This window comes from Cuculus canorus, chromosome Z, assembly GCF_017976375.1.
Source record: "Cuculus canorus isolate bCucCan1 chromosome Z, bCucCan1.pri, whole genome shotgun sequence".
NCBI lineage: Eukaryota > Metazoa > Chordata > Aves > Cuculiformes > Cuculidae > Cuculus > Cuculus canorus.
The window spans coordinates 59336683-59353582 of NC_071441.1; the positions used below are offsets into that span (position 1 = coordinate 59336683).

A 16900-nucleotide genomic window follows, 5' to 3' on the forward strand; every position below is an offset into this window, starting at 1 on the left:
AGTTTGCTGCTGTATTACTAAACTATTGCTTGTCACAGAGTCGTATTTCCTACGGCATAATAAAAAAACCTACATTTTCACTGCATGCCCCAACAACTCCTGCTCTAATGAGAGCAGTTTTTAAAAATTCTTTCTAATAGGTTGACACAATAAAATGATGCTAAGAGCTTACAAACTAAGAAGATGCAGTTGGCTTCTGTTGCTTGTTTGAAATAGCTCCTTACTCTGGAGAGAGAGGAATCACGTCATGGAAAACATTTGTTGCAGTTTAAGTTTGGCTACTATCCTAAACCATTCTCATGATCAAATTGACCCAATGCCCACCTTCTGCCCCTCCCTCCAGACTCAATCATGTTTTATATGTATTTTTTTTTTATAAACAGCTAATGAAAACTTTAAGAAAGGTGTGATACGGATTGTATTTTCATATTTCAATGATAGAAGGTTTCTTTAAAAGGTGTGTGTTAAATGCCACTACATATACAAATATGTCTCCTATATGTTTATTTTCATTGAAGTTTGAAATACCTTTGATATTTAGGAAGGAAAACTCTGATGTAACCAAAATAAAAGCATCAGCACCCTTTGTATAATAATTATGGACATGTTTAATAGGTTTTCTTCTTTGCCCTCTGTTGTATTATGGAGTGGCACAGCAATACAGATTAAGTGGATCACTGACTGCTCTGGAGATGCGGTTTTGATACTATCTTTAGTACAATTTTTTGAAATATGCAATATATTTTCTCAGTGGAAATGTGTTAACTTGTAAATTCATAAGCCTATTGTAGTGTAAGGCATAAATCCTGCTGTTTGAGAGGGACTGGTGTGTAGGCTTCAGAGAGTATCTGAGCCAAAGACTCATTCCTGAGAGAGTCCAGTATTAAGGAGCTGAATCAACAAGCACTTCAGCATATGCATAAGTTCCTTTGAAGCCAGCCAGACTCAACACATACTTAAGTACTTTGCTGAAAAAAGGTGGGAACTAGTGTGTTTAGCTTTTAGCACATGCTTAAGCATTTTTTTCTAAACTAGGGCCCAAGTTGCTTAAAAAAAAAGATTATACGCACATGCACTGGCACCACATGCTAGACAGTTTATGAAGAGTAAGTTTTTCCACAACAGAATCAGCAGGAACTATTATTAAACACAGTCATGTCAATAACGCATAGAGTGGATCTGTGAGCCAAGTGGAAAATAGCTCTTGTGCTCAACGATCTGCTCTGACTGGAAATTGGGACTCCCCAACACCAAAGCAAAGTAGAGTCTACAGAATGAAACTGATAAGTGGAAAGGTTTACCAATAAAAATGCAGATGCCTTCTGGAGCAGAGGTGAGTATACGTGAATCTTGAAAACATAATGTTTATTAAAATTAAAAACAATTGGTTCTTTTCCTTGGCTTGGCCCTTTTTAGAGATGGCTGTATTTCAAGGTCTGCAAAGAAAATCTGAGGGTTTTTTTGCTAGTGTGCAGGCCTCTGGATAATGTCCTTGCTTGTCCTTTTCCTTGTTCTTTTATGTGTCAGCAATTATTGACCTCAACCTTCATTTTTGATGAGCTATATAAAACATTAATAAATGATGAGGGAAAAAAATGTTGTGGCGCATGATAAAATCAGCTGTATTACAAATAAAATGTTCACTTCTGAGATGGCCAGCTATTTTTACATTCAGTGCTTGAAGTGTTTAAACACAATAGTGCTTTAAATGAAATGAACAAGAAAATCCATTAAACAACAGAGTTTTGTAGAAATGGTTAAGAATTCTGGTTTCATAATCAGGACTGGTAAAATACAAGTGGGGGAACGTGTAAAGTTTTCTTTAGTGAAAACTATAGACATACAAGTTTTGCTCTATTTTTAAATAGAGGATTTGAGACAACAGAGAAAGTCAAAAGGAGAGCTGGATTTCATATTTTGCTAAAAGTAGCCCAGGCTATGGGCAGACAGGATTTTACAGAATATTCTCTTTCCGAGCTCTAAATTTTGTTTGTCCTTATTCTTTGCCATGTGTCTAGTTTTCTAGAAGAGGTAACAGCATACCTGCAAGGAAGGCACCCTTTTCAGCACAGTGAAATCACTGACTCACAGGGGCAGAGTTCACCTGAGCCTGTGCTGTCTTTCTGTAAAACTTGTGCCAAATAGAAAATGATTAGATTAGATTGTCAATAGGACTATGTCTTGTGAAAATCTACAAGTTTTGTGCTATGGCAAGCCTTCCTACAGGATCTAGAGATAGGCAAATAGTATTTGTTTTAGGCTTGGCTTTCTCTTTGGAGATTTGAAATCTTGATTTAGTCATCAGACCTCCGACCAGCCCTTTGCCACAGCTCAGTCTAGGCATTTGTTAAATACAAAGGGAAAGGATATGTTTGACTTTATTTTAGGACACTAGCAGTGGCCAAGCCAGACTGCCCTGGATACCAGATGCCAGAGGAGCCAGCAGCAGGTGTCCTAACCAGGTCACAGAGGCACGGAGGGCTGGAAAGGAGACACAGAGCTGTGATGGTCCCTGGACATCCAGGTGCATGTAGCACCACCATAGATCCTTGAAGCTGAACCTGTTTTCCTTATAAGAGTTGCCCACATGCTTCGCTGCTATCTTCTTTCATTTCTTGCCTTGCAAGAATACTCCTTCCTCTTTAACCCATGACCTCCTACTCAGAAAGAGACAGGCAGTAGTCATGAAACAAAAGCAGCTTTTTTTTTTTTTTCTAACATGAAAGAGGCAGTGATATACTCTGGTCAGGGATACCTGGGAGAAAGGAGTCTTGGCTCTCTGTCCTTTCTCACTAGCAGGGGCAAATTGCTTAGATCCACAGAAGCCTCTCCCTGCTCTTTGCCTATCCCCTTGTGGCTGGAGGCAGAGGAGGAACAAACAGGAAAGAATCCGGTGGGACTTTCCTAGCTCTTCTTCACAGCAAAGATGGAAGCCAGTATGTCAGGCAGGACTATGAATCTATGATGTTGTGTTGTTGCCAGGCAGCTCCTGGCAAGCAAATTCCCCAAAGTGGGGCAATCTGGGAGGTTTACTTAGTAAGCATTTTGTGGGAAGTTATGCTGTAAAATAATACTGATTTAGGTTCACAATCAAGTTTTGCTGGTATAGGATACACTATAAAAGCGAAGTTATAAGTCATTTGTGTCTCTGAAACTTCTCCTTTTTTTTTTTTTGGAGGTGAAGGGAGACTTTCTTTGAAAGGATGAAAGATATGGTGGATCCTGGTGGTGAGCAAATGGATTTCTGCAGCTGAGATCTAATGCAAATTCCCAGGCCAAGGTGTGTGCTGCAGCTGAGCCCCTGCACTGTGTTAGGCTGAGATCCAAGTTATATCAGCTGCTCTTCAAAATAGCCCTGGTGTGCCTCCGAAGAGACCTAGGGTGCATTTTATCCTGTTCAGGATGACTAAAGCACTAGGGTTTGGCAAAGGGCCATGCATGGAACAGAATTTAAATGCAGACATATACTCTAAAAATCCGTACACTTTCATTACGGATGTTCACTGGCTGAGTTCACTGTATAGCTGCTGGTTAAGTTTCAGTGAATTAGTCTTTTCCCGAGATCACAAACTGTGTTTAAGTATTTTACGTGGGCAAATGCACAACACTGTAGTTAACAAAGTAAAAAAAAATAAAAATTAACACAGTGTGGCTAAGTTTAGGCACCTAAATCCATATATAGGTTCCTAAAAATAAGTCTGGTTCTCAGAAGGTCACAGTTTTTTGAAAATGAAGCTAGTAATTAAGGTAGCCAGATGTGAACTGAGGTGTCTGAGTTTAACCAGTTGGGCAGCAACATTTTTGAATTAAAGCCAAGCCTTTCTGCCTTTGGAGAATACATCCTTGCTGGAAATGCAAGAAATTCGTATGTACAGTGTTTTACAGACATGTTCTGTTCTTAATTTTTCCACAAAGAAACAATGATTAAAAAAAAAGTCTATGAGCTTTTTTAAAGTAGAAGATAATTAATGTAAATCAGTCCTTAGAAACAATACAGGCTTATTTTCACATTTGTTTAGGATTAAGCTGCTTCCACAAAGTACTTCCACATGTATGCTAATTAGTTTTATAACAAAACCAAGCATCCCACAATGAAGAGTGAAGACAAAAGTCTTATGAACCATGCCTTATTCAATCAACATTTATCTCCACGTTCCAGGCCAGCAGGGTCCCCTTCAGGGTTAGCTCCTGCTGAGCACAGTAGACTCCCATTGCTCAACACCTGACTGAGCCAGAAGACCTCTGGGTGCTTGGGAGCAACCTTTTGGAGAACAGCAGGCTGTTTGCGTGAAGGAGGTCATATGCATTCCTCTAGAACGCTGCTGAGACACTAACCTTTGCTTCATGGTCCCAGTCATGCTAAAGCCAGAGCTGCAATAAGTTTCTTCCTTACTTCATTGCAGGGTTAATAACATGAATGGCACTGGCTATTGCTTTTTCTTTCTTTGTCATCAAAAGCAAGTGTTTTTATTATAATATCAGTCCGAATAAACTGTCAATAACACAACGATACAGTTAGTGCCATGGGGAAAATGTATTTTCTCACTTTTTGGTCTTTCATTTTCAGTCTTTACTCCATCTCTCCTCCTGGGATCTGCTCTGCCCGTGATAATACATCTCTGTATTATCTCTGCAGTGACAAATTAGCTTTTTATGTACATACTTATAAAACATGGCAAACACATGCAATCCTCATGCAATAATCTTCCATTCTAGCTGAAATATTTTCTATATACCATAAATGAAACCTGATGGGATGTTGCTCTAATATCTTTATTGTATATTTGAATCTAAGAGTGTAGCCAGGAGAGGATTTGATCACGGGCAAGCAGCAGAGCTATGATAGCCATGGTGTAGACCATGCTGCTCACAGTAGCAGAGAAGGTGCAGCAATATCCTCGCTCCCTGTTCCTGCTTGCATGCTTAGCTCTGCCAATGTAACTATTTATGTCTCCACACTGTAAACTGGATCACTAAAATGACTGAGGCTAAAGATAGCCTGCTTTCTGGAAGGGTAATGAAAGAGAACTTTCTATCCAGCCTTACCCATGAAGTCAGCACGTCGTGTAACCAAGTTATTGGAAAGCTGAGAAGCACTCACAGTCATACCTCTGAGTGTGCTTTTTCTTGTGTACTTTGGCTTTCCTCAAATTTCTGGTGCCTTCATAACCTGAGTCCTGAGCAACAAACTATTAGTGTCACACTATCAGTGATGAAGACAAGGATTTTCTTTAATAGAAATGAGAGCATAGGGTCAAATTCTGAACATGTAGGTGTCACCTATACATGGGCTACACACCTACAAGAAGGAAAAAGATCTAGTCTGGATGCTATAATTTGATTTTTGTTTCTTTAGAGATTTTATTTTGTTAATTTATATCGACATCACTATTTGAAGGCCCAAAGTTACACTTTATCACAGTTGTATCAGAGTCAGGATAAGCAACTAGACTATGGAAATGAAACAGTGATGGCTGCTTTTTTCATACAGTTTGGGATGTCATGCTCATTGATTGCAAACTTAAGCCCATATCTGGGTCCTGTAACTGCATCCCACCACGAGAAAATGTCTGGGTTTTGTGTCCAGCGTGTATAGAACATAATCATATTTTGGTTTTTTGGTGGAGGTCAGTAATTATTAAAGATCATGCCCCACAGTTGCTGTATACTCAAAACATATTTTGGATCCAGATCAAGATAAGTGACTTCTTTTCAGAGTGAAAAGTAATGCTTCCTTATCAGACATCTGTCAATACTGTAATTCCAAACTTCAGTGAATGCTGCATCGCACAGCCACTTTGGTTTTTGTTGTCAAAGCAATTTCTTCCAGAGCTCTTCGGCTGCCTCTCCGCTTTTTGTGCCTGATACTCTTTGCTGTCAGTGACTGGGTGGATATGTTATTTCCAGCAGTGCAGCCCCTCTGCCAGACGCATGAGAAGCTTCTACAGAACTGTTACATTCTTTGACCTGAGTGTAGATGTGCTCTCAGCATTTCACACAGACCTAGCCCTCCGGGTGGTGACAGCTTACAAAAGACAAATCTGATATGAAATAACAAAGAATGTAGAGGTAAATGGAAGGTGTACTCCGGTTCACTTTTGCTAGTTCAATATTAAATGTCTCCCAGGTTATCATTAACAACATACTTACTTCCTTGAGATTTGCTGTGGAATGTATCCAGTATGCAACCATTTCATGCAACTTGTCAGATCCAAAATTGGAGCAATTTGTATTAAGAATACATGGCTGGGAAAATTGCAAGGCTGAGAAAACTGTGGGTTAGCCTCCATGTTTTTTTGGGTCATAACAGACTATAGACTTGAGTGCTAGGGTCAAATAGAAATTTAAGTCACAGTACTTCCAGCTTCAGAAAATCAGACAAAGGATGTGAGAAGGAAGGAAAAAAAAGAAGCCTTTTGAAGCTACTGTAGATGATGACAAGTGTCCGTGATGGGGCATGCTTAAACAATGGGATGCACTTACAACTTCTCTGTATAACAAATAATGTTACTGTAATTAAAATTATGTTCTTAACTGCACACACTTTTATACAAAACCTATTCTTTTTCTGAAACAAGAGCAGCTTTTGTTAGCGTACCTTAAGCTATTTCCAAAGCAGCATAAGTCAGGGCAGATGGAGACAAATCTGAAGAAGGTTTAGTGAAAAAGGTACACAGATGTAACCCCTTTGTGTGAAGCTGTGTGAATGAGCTTCTCCAGACTATGGGATTTGAGAAGGGGAACAAAAAAACAACTACAGCCCCCACTAACCTTGAGTTTGAAATCTGAAAAAGAAAGGACCTCTGAGCAGGAGCAGGAGTGCTCCTCAGGAAGCTGTATGCATCCCAATACAGCCCTCTTTTCTGTGCATAAATATCTCTAAGACTGGAATGAATGTTTCTTCCTGGGGAAGTACGCATCTTTGCGTACTTTCAAATTAACTCCTCCACTGGATCAACATATAAAAAACAGATGAAGAATTTATGTCATTATGCACTGGTAGAACTTCACCTGAAGAAGGCAAAATTTTGACCTGACAAAAAAAACCTTGACCCCTTCACTATTTCCTTTTTTTTTTTTTTTTTTCCCACTGCCTGAGAAATTCATAGATTTACTGAAGAAGCAGATCTTTCTAACAGGTCCTGCAGATATTTTTGTTTTGTATTTTTAAGATTTGAATAGTAGTGTCAGTGCATAGGCTGATATGATTTCACAGCACAACAGGAATACCATTGCATTTTAGAACAGGTTTTAATCTTGTACATAACCTTTAATCTTGTGCATTAAGTGTACAAATCACTTCCTTAAGGAACCTCATGGAATGTTTTAATACAAGAAGTCTGAAAACCTTTTTGTCACTAATAGTTGCCTTAGCCTGCTCCTGAAATGGTTTACTTTGCACTATGGTACTTGATTAATTAATTGAAAAGTCTTGTGTAAGTGTTTTGCATTCTGCCATTTATATTTGAAGTCATCATCTAGCCTTCAAGCAAGACTTCAACAGAGAGGTGGAGTTGTATATTTCTGCTTACCTCTATTCAAGAATGGACTTTTCAGACCTTTCAGCTGGGTGTCTCTGTGCATTACTAATGAGCTGGTGCATACTTGAGCACCTTTCTGAACAATACTAATACAGCACATAAGGGAAAATAACTATTTAAAATGAAATTACTATTTTAATTATTTCTCCATGCTTAATAGTTAAAATGCCTAAACCTAAATCTCCTATTTCAAAGTAAACTGCTATCCACTTTTAACTAATAATCCACTTAGCTGCTTGACACATCATCCAGAGTGATCGAATTATGTAGCAGTAGAGATATCTTGGGAAGCAATGACAAGTGGTACAAACCTTCCAACAGTAGTTTGAAATCGTTAAGGGAGGGGGAACATTTTCAAATGTCAAGACACTAGCACCAGTGTCACCATTTTCTTGTGAATGTGGTTTCTGATTTACACATGTGTTTGCTGTTCAGTCATCATTTCTTGTCTTTAGTGCACTCTTTTCAGAGCTATTTGGACTTAAGAGGTGTGTATTTGCAGATGTGCACATGCATATACTCAGACAAGTACATGTAAAGACCAACTCATGCTTTTGCTTCTCTTAGTGTCATTACAACGGTTCTGGAGAGAAGGTGCATTTGCAGGACATTTGTGCCTAGCTTAGGAAGAAGCATGCTGAAAGAGAGAGGTCCTACCTGGGATGAACACAAACTCCTGATCATAAGTACAACTTGGTGGTTTTTTCCTTCAGGTCTGCCTATGGAGCGAGAAGGACAGATGGAAAGACAATCATATTTGCATTTCTTTCCTTGACAAAACTGTAGTTCAGATTTTCTTAGCTAATGCAGACCACCTGGGCATTTGAGATTTTTTTTTTTTTCCCGCAGCTTTGACAGAATTACTGAGTTAGTAGTCTCTGTTCTTCTTCTTCCTCTTCTAGAGCTGCTATTGAGGGAGATCTGAAAGCCAGTTTTTCTCTAAGATTTTTATTAGTCCAGGAGCCATAGATATGTATGATTTGTTTGAAGATCACCACTTGTTGGAAGAGCTGTCTGTGTCACTTTCAGTTACCGCACAGCTGAGAAAATCCTTCACACCAAGTTGTGGAGATATTCATAAGTAAGAGCTCTAACATCATCCAGAACCTATTTAGGTGCAAATTCACTGAAGGTCACCCTAGATAGTGATGCTGGACATACCTCTGGCACCATTGCATTTTACATCATTGGCTTTTTAATGGGAAAGCCTCAGCTAAAGCTGCTGGGGTCAGCCACACAAAAATACCACTTAACTCTGAAGAACAACTAGCTGCAGGTGTTGTTGGATGCATCATAGGAAAAGCTGCTCAGGGTGTCAGTCCTGACAGAGGATGAGGGAGGATTAGAAAGTGCAGGCTGTAAGCAAAACCCTCTAACTACGGAACAGCAGGTTTAGTGAAAGACTTACATGTCTAAATCCTTAAAATATGTTTCTGCTTGCTCCAGGATCTGACTAACCCTTCTTGGCTCGCTGTTTGCTGGTTTTGGAGCCACCAAAAGGCATGCCCACCAGGCAGTTGGGTGTCTAGCTGTTTCAAGCTGAACATCTTGGAATGTCTCTTACAAAGTCATTGGACTAATTTCTCCAGGAGATAGGAGTGATCCAAACTGTGTTTTCCATGCTTGGTGTTAAACATTACAGTTTCCTTTTCAATATTTTTGCATAAGTTGATTTATCCAGCCCTGTGAACTAAGGTTCTGAGAAGACCCCCTGCCCTTGTGGAATTAAAAAGTAACTATTCCATTCCTCTGAGATGGGAAGACAAAAGTCTGCTGATTCATTTCCTATACTCTTCACTCTGTTTTTCCTCTTCAGAGGCCAGGGCAGAGCCACTCCTCCTTCCCCTCCATGCAAGACTACATGTCAGTCTAACAAATGTTCAGTAGCAATGACGTCCTGTTCAGTGATCCCCAAGAGACTCCCCTCGTCGCAGGAAGCCCTCTTACTCTCAAGAAAGAATTAGATATGACACATACTCTGGATTCTTTTCCCCAATGAGTCAAATTCAGCATCCATGCTAATTGTGTAGCTAAAACTGCTAATTGTGTAGCCATGTAAAAATTGCAAAGAAGCATTGTAACTCAATTTTTTGTTGCTTTTATGGAATCATAGAAAAACAAGAATTATGTCAGAAAGAGTAATGAGATGAGTTATCCATGACTGTCCAAACCTTGCACTCCCTTAACTTAATGTATAAGTCTATTTTCCAATATATGTAAGACTACTTTAATTTCTAGAAAAAACATGATTTTGCTAAAGACATAAAGATGAGGAATTGAGTAGGCCTCTCAATAATTTTAAATAATTGATAAGATCCCTTTCTATATAACAAAAGAAAAATACTACTTCTTTGCAATGTAAATCACCTATTTAGTGGTTTCTGTATGCAGAAAATATAGTCCATTAATTATGTCAGAATACCTCATTTAGTTTAGATCTTTATGTCTAGCAAACCTCTCAGGTTATACTAAAGATCTGTAAGCATCCTTTTTATGTTTGAGAGAATGTTGTGTTCCAGTTTCAGAAAAATCCACGATTATTGTTTTTTTTAAGAAAGCTTCATCTTGAGTTAACGCAAAAGTTAAAACATTTTTTTTTTCAAATTGAAATTCCACAATATTCTCTTTAAAATAGGAAAACGTAGAAACCATTTAGTGTTTTTGAAAGGAAATACGTTTCTTAGCCTCACTAGGCTCTGTGGCTTCCCACAGGCTGAGCTGGCAAGGCAGTGAAGATGCTGGGATCTGCGAGATTCTGGAAACACAACTCAGGAGCTCCCTTTTGGGCAGGCTGTTGGAAAAGGCATAAAAGCCATCACTTTTAGAGATCAAGGGTTTAGTGGGCTGAAAGGAGTCCAGAACCTATTGACTGCTAGAATTACAAAATTCAGTTAAGCACATCTCCAAGGAGAGAGGCCAATGTGTAGGAAAAGGAATCCAGGAGGAGTGCATGATTAATCTCCATAGATCTGAGTGGAGTAAGGTTAGGAGTCAGAGTAGATCTATTGAAGCCAAAAGAAAATTCTACTACGTATGTAAATAGGTATAAGTCTATCTTTCATTAATTTTGGTGTCAGATATTGTATAACTATCATAGCAGAGATAATCTCAAAGAGACTTCCAATTACACACAGCAGGGTCACAAAACTTTCCCATAAATTGCAACGCACTGGTTCTAAGCTTCTAATTGTACCCTAATATGGCAGCAGGAGATGGACTTGATGAAACACCAATGAACTCCAGGAAACTTGTAACCCTGTATTCAGCAAACTACTTCAGTTTAACCAAATCAGCATTTCACTGCAACACCGTTGGCAGATTTCCAAGTTGTGCTATTTTCCTGTCAACAACATAGATGAGACTACAGGATGCTGACAAATTGGTGGTAGACATTCAGTAGATCGTACCTTCTCTATAAGGGCAGGAGAACCACATGGCAGAGTTAAGTCACTTGAAATTTTTCAAGTATAATAGTGGTTTCTAAAAGCATCTACTTGCAGTCAGGTAGAAGTTGGTAGGGCTCAAGTCCTGAATTCCATGGCAAGTAAGTGTGTGGGAAAGGAAGATTTGACAAAATGCTCCTCAAAAAGGGCAAACTCCAGCCATTCCAAAAGTTTCATTAGTAAGATTTCTCTGCACACAGACTGCTTATCCTTTGAGTCATGCATAGAGTAGTAGAAGTACAGAATGGCTTGGAAGGAACTTCAAGATCTTCCAGTTCCAATCCCTCTTCCCTGGGCAGGGACACCATCCACTGGATCCGGTTGACCACAGCCTCATTTAATTTGTCCTTCAACACCCCCAGGGATGGAGCATCCACGACTTCTCTGGGCAATCCATGCTATTGTATCACCATAACCAAAGTAACAAATTTCTTCCTAAAATCTCATCTAAACCTCCCCTTTTTCAGGTTTAATTGAGAAAATGGATTATTTTATCTGCCCATGCAGATAAAGAGTCCCTCCCCAGCTTTCCTGCAGACCTCGTTCAATTATCGGAAGACTGCTACAAAAGCCTCCTCTTCTCCAGCCTGAGCAAGCCCAGCTCTCTCAGCCTGTCCTCATGTGGGAGGCACTCCAGCCCACAGATCATCTTCATGGCCTCCTCTGGACTCACTCTAACAGATCCATGTCCTTCCCGTGCTGAGGATTCCAGAACTCAATGCAGGGTTCCAGTAGAGTCCTTGTGAGAGTAGAAGGACAGAATCAACTCTGTTGATCTGCGGGTTGCATTTCTTTAGATGCAGCCCAGGTTACTGTTGGCTTTCTGGGCTGCAAGTGCATGTTGTTTGCCCATGCTGAGCTTCTCACCCACCAGCACCCTCAAGTCCTTCTCTTCAGGGCTTGTTCTAATCCATTCTCTGCCCATCCTGCAATTGTGCCTGGAATTGCGCTGACTCAGGTGCAGAATTTGACCTTCTTGAAATTCATTAGGTTGTTGAGAGCCTGTCTAGGTCTCTCTGAGGGAGTCCTGGGGACCTGATGAAAAGTATTGTCATTCCTTTCTGATCATGTGGTTTAGTTTGCTTCAATTAGAAATAAGTATGCAGGAAGTGGAAAGCAGAAGTGGCGTCATCCCCACTTGGCTGTAGCTACAGCCTGGCTAGACATCCCAATGAAGGATTTGGAAAATACTCCGCAAAGACCTACAGTTTACGTGTACCCAATGGGAATTTTGCATTCATTTTGGCAGGACATTAATTTCATCCCAGCATTTATAAAATTATGGTGTATTAAATCTGTTATCTCCCAAGGGAAATTTAACGGACAATTGAAATAACTTGGACCTCTCTCTGAAAATATTGCATAGTGAATTGTATTAGTGATATGCCTTGAAAGATTTCCTGTGGCAAAATAAAATCTTTCCTGGTGATTCCTTACTGGCAAGAATATGTGTCTTTTAATATCTTGAGTTTTCTTTCCCTTTGGTAGTGTCTGACAATGGAATTTATTTTATTTACTTGGCCATGATGTCACCTGGAATTTCTTGTTGTTAATCCAGGACTTCTAAGATGTCAAAGTCTGGCTAACTGAGAAGATAAAAAAATTAATTCAACTGTGGAGAAAAAAAAAAAGTAGTCTGAAAATAAAGTTTGCGTTTATTTATGATATAAAACCAACTTTGCTCAATCTGTAAAAGATTTCAGAAGAGAAAAGCTTCCGAAGCTGAAGTGCTTTAGTTTGTCAGTTGAGCCCAAAGGGGAAGTTTCACTTTAAATTATAAACCTAACATTATTGGAAATGCTGGCAGAGCCATAACAATGACCTACCTAGATTGCTATTACATTCTCTAAAGTGTATTTCATTCTTTTAGAGCTTCTGTATGTGAGACATTAATGGAAAGGACTTTCCATCATTATATTTCCCTGTCCTCGATGTTCTGTCCTTCTCTGGAGTGTTCTGAAAATACTGGTCTTAAATGGAAGGGCACACCAGAGTGCCCTGTGAACCTATTTATTGTTCAGGTTTTTTGTTATGCCTTTTTTCTGTCATTGTCCTACTCCCAAATCTGACAAGCAGCACTGTTCAGGCCTACCCGATGTTCTGTGGATATGCTCATGTTTGGAGTAACCCATACAAATTAAAGCTTCTCTGGAAATACATTCAAGCAAGCAACAAGGACAAGCAGTAATAGTTGCCAGAATGACTGCACTGCACCAAACCCCACCTGTGATCATGGTACCACTGATTATTATGTATATTATTTGTAGATTAATGAAAAGCGTATTTTATATAAGAAAATCATGATTATGGTCAGTGTCTGGAAGTGTTTATAACAAATGCATATTTGCTTGTGTTGTGTACAAAATGACCTCATTGCATTCATGAGCCTTGATTGGAGCCTTAAACCCTTACCCAAAGAACAAAAGCAGGGCAACCAGCCCTGAAATCAGTGAAAATTGCTTCAGCAGATTGAAATGCATGCTCAAATGTTTGTTAAACATAAATCTTCTACAAGATTTGTACTCGTATTGTTTAAAATTTTTACCTACCAGAATAATGGTTTTGGGGGGTTGGGGATCTTTGCCCCCCATGCTAAGTTTTTTTAGGCTCTTAATCTGACAATGACCAATGCTTCTTATTATGAAAGTCACATCCCTGATACAAAAATAGTCTAAACAGGAATAAAAGGTGAAGAATATCACAAATATGAGTATCATGTTTTTTCATCCCTGCAGCTGTCATGACAGCAGAGGAAAAGCTGCTAAGTGCATTAATGAACCTGTCTGTCCATTTCTGGGGCAAACAAACAGAACAACAAGTACTATCTGTGCCCCAGAGGTGGTGGGCTGTGACAGAGCATGAGCACCTCAGCTGCATCCCTGAACACTGGCGAATGCAAGAAAAAGGACTGCAACTCTCAATCGTCAAAGCCACCACATATTTGTAAACTGCTCCCCACAAAAGATGGATGAGAAGATGGATCAGACAATTCATCAACAGGCTTTGGAGGTTTCTTTGTTTCTCCTTCTACATGCACTTTTTTATCCTTGGGAAAGATTCTGGTTGCGTAATATTCAATAAATCTTATATTAGGAGACTTTTAAAAAAAAATAATACCTCTGAACCTGATGCAATGACACTTTAGTTTTTCTGAAGCCAACGTGGAAGAATTATGTTCTCTTTTAAATTAACTGATGTGTTGTCTCTGGCAAGACCACACAGTATTTGCTAAAAATTAGCCATATCAGATGTTTCAGTAACTTAACTAACAAACTAACAAATAAATAATAGAAGAGTCAAGAAACTGTTTTTGTGTCTCTTTTGATGTTAATCATCTTAACAACAAATGTTTGCTCATATTTAGTCTAGACTAAATCCTTGGTTGTAGTGCAATCTATTGAGATGAGTGTGAAGGATAATGGTAGATATGACGAATCCATGTTTGTTTTATTTTGCTGAAAATCAAGCCTTTTGAGCAATTTAGAATCATAGAATCGCTTGGTTAGAAGAGACTTTTGAGATCATCAAGTCCAACCATACTTGTTCACTACTAAACCATAGCCCTGAGCACTTCGTCTATCCGTCTTTTAAACACCTCCAGGGATGGTGACACCACCACCTCCCTAAACAGCCTCTGCCAGTGCCTAAGAACACTTTTGCTGAAGACCTTTTTCCTAATGTGCGATCTGAACCTCCGCTGGTGCAGCTTGAGGTGATTCCTTCTCATCTTATTGCCTGTCACTTGGAAGAAGAGAATAACACTCACCTCTCTACAGCCTCCCTTTAGGCAGTTGTAGACAGTGATAAGTTCACCATTCAGCATTCTTTTCTCCAGGCTAAATAACCCCAGTTCCCTCAGCTGCTCCTCATAAGACTTGTTTTCCAGCCCCTTCCACAGCTTTACTGCCCTTCTCCGGAGAAGCTCCAGGACCTCAATGTCTTTTTCATAGTGACGGGCCCAAAACTGAACACAGGATTCAACTTGCAGCTTCATCAATGCTGAGTCCAGGGGCAGAATCACTTCCCCGGTTCTGCTGGCCACTGTTTCTGATACAAGCCTAGATGCTATTTGCCTTCTTGGCCACCTGGACCACTGCTGTCTCATGTTCAGGTGCTGTGAAGCAACACCCCCAAGTCCTTCTCTGCCAGGCAGCTTTCCAGCCACTCTTCCCCAAGCCTGTAGTGCTGCATAGGGTAGTTGAGTCTCAAGTGCAGGACTCTGCACTGGGCTGTGTCCTGTTCATCTCTACCCATCAATCCAGCCTGTTCAGATCCCAGTAGAGCCTCCTGACCCACAAGCAGATTGGCACTTCCTCCCAGCTTAGTGTCTCCTGTGAACTTACTCAAAGCACATTTGATCCCCTTAGCCAGATCGTTGATAAAGCTATTGAACAGGACTGGACCCAGCACTGTCCTGGGGACACCGCTTGTGACCCTCCTCCAGATGGATTTAAGTCCATTCACCACCACTCTTTGGGCCTGGCCATCCAGCCAGTTTTTCACCCAGCAGACCGTGCACCTGTCCAGGCATAGGAAGAGATCAGGTTACTTTGGCACAATCTGCTTTTCATAAACCTGATTTGATGCAGGCTGGAGTCTATAATATATTTTCAAGACCTTAAAAGAGCTTTTTGTCAGCCTGTGGCCACTGATTCTTCCTGTGCAATGTTTAGTCATGTCCATGGCTCAGAGTACAACTGGTCATAATTTCTTCTAGTAATTATTTTCTTGATTATTTTCTTTGTGAAGGAGGTCACTTTAACTGTGTCAAAACAATTTTAAAAGTGTCAATTTCAATGACATTTAGGATGAAAGAACATCAGAAATAAGAATTATGATATAAAATTATTCTGGTTTGGCAGTCCCACAAACATTTTGATTTCTCATTTCAAACTGATTTAGTTAAACATTAATTTTAATAAAATGTTTACCGTGGGCCGAAACAAGGTAGTTTTTAAAAAATATTTATTTAAGCTCTCCCAGAAAATTCGATGACCAGTTAGACTACTGTAAGCAAGGACTAGTTTCCGAAATAATCAGCACACAGGACATGATGTAGATGATGTTTTTCTCCCATTAATAATGCAGGGCAAATGACCTGATCAAATCCCAGAGCAACAAGTCCAGTCCTCCCACTGTCACCTCTTCTCTGCCTGTTTGACATCACCAAGGGAACAGCTCTGTCCTGTGTTGGCTTCTCATTTAGGAGTGGTCAAATCCAGGGCTTTGCTGCTGAGGAGCAGCATGTTAGCTCAGGGATCATCTCCCTTAAACATTCTATCTTGATCAAGCAGCTGTTCTTCCAGGTTTAGCACACATCCAGAGCTCATGCCTTTGGATTTAAAGCAAGATGCTTCAGATGTGCTGCTTCTGGACTGCTTGTGTCACTTGCGAAAAATTTCTCTTTGTATTGGACTTAGCGTATTTTTAAACTCAAAAGATTTTGAAATCATAGGGGTATTCATAAAATAGAAATTCCAGTGTCCATCTAACTTTAGAACTGATTTAATTGTAAATCTTCAGCTAGACTCTCAATGTTGAATGGTTCTCACTTCTGATTCAAAACAATAAAGCCATGGTTAATCCTCACCTGTTAGAAAAAGCAGATGAAAAGATACATTGAATAGTGATTTATTTCATCAGCTTTCTGGTGCTTAATATTTTCTGTAGCATGTAACTTTTTTTTTGTGGCCTTTGGCACATTGAGTAGGCCAACTATCACATTTTCATTTTCATCGTCTATCACATACATGTTAAAAACACTCAAAAATTACTTCTGTAGAAGAGTACTGTGCATTATGTAAGTGTATCTAGTGCATAGAGCAGTTTAAGCTGATTTCTGCCTGTTCTAGTACACTGAAGCAAACTGGATTGTGAGATAAATGTCTCATTCAGTAGCTCTATGGTATATATTTT

General features: G+C 39.6%; 1 long non-coding RNA gene across 1 annotated transcript; it reads left to right on the top strand.

Moving 5' to 3' along the window:
• The first annotated feature begins 1198 nt into the window (after window positions 1-1198).
• On the top strand, window positions 1199-12395 carry LOC128850494 (uncharacterized). The gene is made up of 3 exons (XR_008447907.1): window positions 1199-1333; window positions 3179-3280; window positions 11452-12395. It is a non-coding gene; the product is annotated as an uncharacterized LOC128850494 (long non-coding RNA).
• Window positions 12396-16900: the final 4505 nt, after the last annotated feature.